The sequence below is a fragment of the Mastomys coucha genome, chromosome X (assembly GCF_008632895.1).
Source record: "Mastomys coucha isolate ucsf_1 chromosome X, UCSF_Mcou_1, whole genome shotgun sequence".
Classification (NCBI taxonomy): Eukaryota; Metazoa; Chordata; class Mammalia; order Rodentia; family Muridae; genus Mastomys; species Mastomys coucha.
Genome location: NC_045030.1, coordinates 117,855,217 through 117,861,002, shown reverse-complemented (window position 1 = coordinate 117,861,002; position 5,786 = coordinate 117,855,217). Strand labels below are relative to the sequence as shown.

Genomic DNA, 5,786 nt, shown 5'->3' with positions numbered 1-5,786 from the left:
ACACAGGAGCTTAGCACCCTCCAGCCTCCAGCAGAGCCAAGGGAACTGGAGGACTTTTCTTTTCTTCCCACAGGGCTCAGTGGTGGTATTGAAACCATTGTTATTGAGACAAGAAAGGATAAAATGAATTTAGAACAGAAACGTGGAAATTCTTTTGTTGTTGTATTTTGCTCAATATATTCTCTCCCAAATTAGTTGAGTACCATGATGTTGAGACCTCAAAATCAGAGAGACTGAGCACAGAGGAACTGGGAGAAAGAAACTGCAACTTGTTCCCGGGGACTGGAGAAAAAAGAAAGAAAGAAAGAAAGAAAGAAAGAAAGAAAGAAAGAAAGAAAGAAAGAAAGAAAGAATAAAAAGGAAGGTTGGAATCCATCAATCTTCTGTGCTACTTATCCTTGTCTTCATCCTTCTCTCCTTCCTCCCCTTCATCCTCATTGTCATCTTCTTCACTTTTTTCCTCATCTTCTTCTTCATCAATATCTTCCAACCCTTCCTCCTTTTCTTTCTCCTCTTCCTCTTCCTCCTCTGCCTCCTGCTCTTCCTCCTCAACATCATCTGCTTCTCCCTCATCATCCATATCGGGAACCAAAGAATATTGTAAGGGATTTGGCCAAATATCATCTTTGATGACATCTCCTAATGTCAGCACATGTATCAGAATGGTCAGTAAACCAGGTAAAGAAGCTGTCTGGGCTCTCTGTGCAGCCTCTTCCTGCTGGCTTATTCTGCGTTTGATTTGAGTGTTTTGTCAAATCCTTTCCAGATTTCCATTTGATTTCGGTGGACTTCTAAGATAGTTCACCACTCTATTTCAGATAAAATTCTTTGGAGAGAACTTTATTTTCAAGCTAAGGATTTTCATCAAAATAAAAGTCTATTCTGTAACTTGATTTAATGTCTTCAAATTCTATCACTTCAATTTTGGACAAATAATGCAGCACCTGCTCCTCTTCCTCCCATAAGTAGTGCAGATACTTGTGGATGGTTGACAAATGTTGATACCCCAAAATTTGGGATTTGGGCAATCAGTTCTGACCTCTTTTGACAAAATGGTTGGCAGAGTTTGCTATATTTTTCCTCTACTTTCAAATTTTCCTCACTGGCTTTGTCATTAAGTCTGTCTATTTCATTTGGTACATCATCAATATATTCAATTGCTTCATGCAGTTCTTTTTCTTAGGTCTCTTTGAGCCCCTTCATGATTAGAGTTGATCTCGTTTTTACTGGCTTGGGGCTTTTTACTGAGATGGTGGCTTTCACAGTCTGGACAGGGATCAGGGAGGAGGAGAGAAGGGACTGCCAAGAGGGTGGCCAGCAGCTTCCCTTAGTCACAGGTTCAGTGCCCAATTGCTCCTGCCACCTCCTCCAGGAACTCACTTGCTTGCCCTCACCCTGGCTGCCTAGCCCTGCCTTGGGGCATTATGGCAAGCCCCCAGCTGTAGCTAACACTGAAGGCAGGGAGACAACAGTTAGGTGTGTCATGCTCCCTGGCTTGTTTCTAGATTAGAAATACATGTATAGTTAAAGAGCCATGGCCATCACCTGAAGTGAGGGTAGGAGTGACTTGGGAGGAAGAGAGGAAAGGGAGAGGAAGTAAATGGGCAGGATCAGGTGTAGTAAGAGATAAGGAAGATGTACAGAGGGTCATGAAATTTAAAGAGGTGTGTAGCATGGGGGATGGGGAACAAGGGTATCTAAGAGAAAGTCTCAGATGCCAGGAAAGCAAGAGGCTCCTAGGCCCCAACAGGGATGGAATTAGCTGAAATACCAAACAAAGGGAAGAGAGAACCTTAGAGACCATATGTAGAAGGTAGGTAGGTAGGGATGGGGCCACCCACCCTTTTCAAAAATTTTAACCCAGAGTTGCTCCTGTCTAAAGGAAATACAGGGATGAAAAGTAGAGCAGAAACTAAAGGAAAGGCCACCCAGAGACAGCCCCACCTGGGGATTCACCCCACATGCAGAAACCAAACCCAGACAGTATTTTGGATGCCAAGAAGTATTTGCTGACAGGAACCTGATAAAGCTCTCTCATGACAGGCTCTGAAAAGTTAAAAAAATCAAAATATTATTGTTTGATAAATATAAATTATCATTGTATAACAGTAAAATATTTCTTTCTTCAGCTCTTTTTAGATACCTGTTTGGTTTGTAATGAGAGAGAAAAATGAATATTGTAGATTTGGATTGAAAGGGACTTAGGGAGTAACTGGATGGAGCTAGGGGAGAGGATATTTTAATAAGTACATATTGTGTAAAAAAAAATCTATCTACATTAAAATTAAAAAATAAAAACCCAGCAAATAGCAAAGTACATTAAAATTAAACTATTTTTTACCCATATTTTCCCATGAATTTCTAAATACAATTTTGACTTTGGTGCTTTTAGTTGATTACAAGATTATTGACATAGCCATTGTTGCCTCTTGGAGTTACAGGTTGGGCTCCTATTGCTGAAGACACCATATACTTATGACAGAAGACTCAAACGATTCCACTTGGATCTTTCCTAAAAGTCTCATTCTTGTGCTCTAACTTTAGTGGCTCCAGAAAATACTATGTAAGCTGCCAAGGAAAGGAAATAATCAGAGTACTACCAATTTGAAACCTTTATGATCCAGAAAAATTACCAGCATTTAGATATGCATAGATACAATAATAGACATTTACATGTTGGTAGCAATCAACAGCTGCCTAAATGGATGTAAGGCACAAACAATGAGATAGAAATGATGCTTAGAATTGGAAACCTAGCCAACTTCACAGCACAAGTATGGTCATAGACCTTAGAACAAATCTACTACCTCTGTTTGGCTAGACTATCATAATTCATTATGGTATTCCAATTTTATGCATATAACCACAGATTAAGTGTCAGCAAAAAACCTCTCTTCACAACAATTGGAGACTCTCACAGATAATCACAACTGGGAATAATGCAGAGATCAAAGATTGTGGGAAACCCAGTTGCAACAGATACAACTACATTATAGCTCCTACATTTATAATGACGGGAACACAGAAGAAGAAAGGAAGAAGAAGAAGAAGAAGAAGAAGAAGAAGAAGAAGAAGAAGAAGAAGAAGAAGAAGAAGAAGAAGAAGAAGAAGAAGAAGAAGAAGAAAGGAGGAGGAGGAGGAGGAAGAGGAAGAGGAGGAAGAGGATGGAAGGAGGAGGAGGAGAGGGGAGGAGGAGGGGAGGAGGAGGAAGAGGAAAGGGGATGATGATGATGATGATGATGATGATGATGATGATGATGATAATGAAGATGATGATGACAGGAACATTGTAAGAGCCACAGTACCTGAAAGTTTAACTTGAAAGAGTGTCTACTAGAAACTGCTTCATAAACAAAACCAGAATGATGTCAATATAAATCGACTTGTTAATGTGGTAGAGGGGATATGTTGTACCTTCCCATCACTAAAGAAAAACCTACAGATAGCTAGGGGGTGGCAGAACATTCCCCCAAGGAGTAGGCAGGACATCCAGGTAGGAGAGAAGAAAAGGAAGAAATGAGAAAGAAGACTTCTTTTTGGACTGGAGAGATCATGGAGGGTACAATGTAGGTAGGGGAGGCCTCTGGTTCCAGTGGCACACAGCTATGCCCACAGATATAGTACTTGGGCTTAAATAAATAAGTCTTTTAAAAAATACCATTTATTTATGAAAGGCAACAAAAAGCAAATAGATATAGTTGCTTTGTGCTACATCCAATTTGTAAACAATATTCAGGATTCAACATAATTCATTATATTTTTGCATTGCATATGTATGTCTATATATTGTGTATATATATGATATATATTCATATACGTAATAAAAGCTTCCATCATTGAAAACAATAAAAAGATAATATTATTATACTAGAGAATAAACATAAGCATAAAATAGCTCAAACATTATATTCCCAATATCTCCAGAAAATACTAAGTTAGAACTCTGTGTAAACTTTTCTTGAATTTTTTTTGTTTATTTTTTTCGAGACAGGGTTTCTCTGTGTAGCCTTGGCTGTCCTGGAACTCACTCTGTAGATCAGGCTGCCTGTGAACTCAGAAATCCACCTGCCTCTGCCTCCCAAGTGCTGGGATTAAAGGTGTGTGTCAACACTGCTTGGCTTTTCTTGACATTTTAATAGTAATATTATATTTATGTGTTATTTTTATTATTTCAGTTTACAGCCCAGTGTCAGTTTCCCCTCTTTGCAATGGGATACTGGTCAGCCATTAAAAACAGGGACATCATGAATTTCACAGGCAAATGGATGGAACAAGAAAATATCATCCTGAGTGAGGTAGCACATAACCAAAAGGACATGAATGGTAAGCACTCACTTATAATTGGATATTAGCTGTAAAGTACAGGATGACCACATTATAATAAACAGACCCAAAGAAGCCAAATAATCCAAGGATGGATGGATGAATTTTTCCCAGAAGGGGAAGAAAAAAGATATTGGAAGTAGATGGAAGGAGGGAACTAGGTGGTAGAGGGGATGAGTAGGAGACTGGGTCAGGGGATCAGATGTATGGAAAGTAGGGGAAAGGAAAGGGAAATCAGCAGAGAGTGCGTCAATTTCTAGGAGGTGCTAGAGATCTGGGATGGGAGAGGTCTCAAAGGTTCTATAAGGGCAACTCTAGCTGAGACTTCTAACAGTGAGGGATATTGATCTAGAAGTAGCTATTTCTTAAAGTTAGGTAGGAATCCTGCCTCAAATTGAGACATACCCTGTGGGTAAGAACCAACAAATCCCTGACACTATTAGTGATACTCTCTTCAGCTTGCAGAAAGGAACCTAATAGTAATATTCTTAAAATGAGAGTTCTAGAGTCATGTTGAGTCATGTTGATTCTCTTTTGTTTCTGTAGCTAATTGATAGAACACTTATATACAATACCTGAGCCATTGCATCTTGAAGGCATTATTCTCATTAAATGAGAACAATGTTCTATACATAACCAGGTTGTATGCAAAATAGGCTTTCTAAAAATTATCTTCCCAGCTAAGTATATTTCTGGAAAGGTGTTTTCTTCATGATAATGAAGCAATAGGTATATTATGACAAAACACTAGTTTTTAAGTATATATTGACTAGATTGTAAGGACAAGACCAGCTTTTGGCTGCCAGCCAAAAAGACTAATTTCATAAAGAACCCTCTTGTACTTAAAAGTCAGTAGTTTTTATGAACAGACTTCCTTCATCAACCACATTCTTATAAATTGCTCCACAAATATTTACCTGAAATAGATATTTCACTTTATAATCAGTCACCAACATTTGAGTGACATAGAAAACTACTATCTAAAGGTTACATACATCAAGTACTCAAAATTATTCTTTATTACTAAACTATATCTATCAGGAGAATACACTTTATTTAACTTATATTTGTTTTAAATAGGACCCTTCTTCTAAATTAAATTTGTTTCCTTAATGATCTACATTACAATGTCTTTTCTATACATTGGGAATACATTTTAGTGAGTTGACTAACTGGGGAGCTATTTCAGAGAAATTTCAGTGAGGCCCAAGTGAGAAGAGATTATCTTGAGAGTTGATAAAAATTGGTTGTTTTAAATTCAAAATTTTAGCTTTAGCATCTGAGCATCACACTTTGTAAACAAAAGTTTGGAAGCCATTGTGAAGAAAGGATATAGCACTTTATTATTTGTATCCAAGCTATGAGATTCTTGTTCCAAAATAGATTGCTTTTAAGTTGTGAATAACTGCCTTGCTCTTACATGTATTTTCAGCACTTCCAAGTGTCCCATCAATTTTCAATCA

At 38.0% G+C, this 5,786-nt stretch overlaps 1 pseudogene; it reads right to left on the bottom strand.

The window, feature by feature from the left end:
• Window positions 1-388: 388 nt before the first annotated feature.
• On the bottom strand, window positions 389-4,923 carry LOC116093076 (annotated as a pseudogene).
• Between the last annotated feature and the right edge of the window lie 863 nt (window positions 4,924-5,786).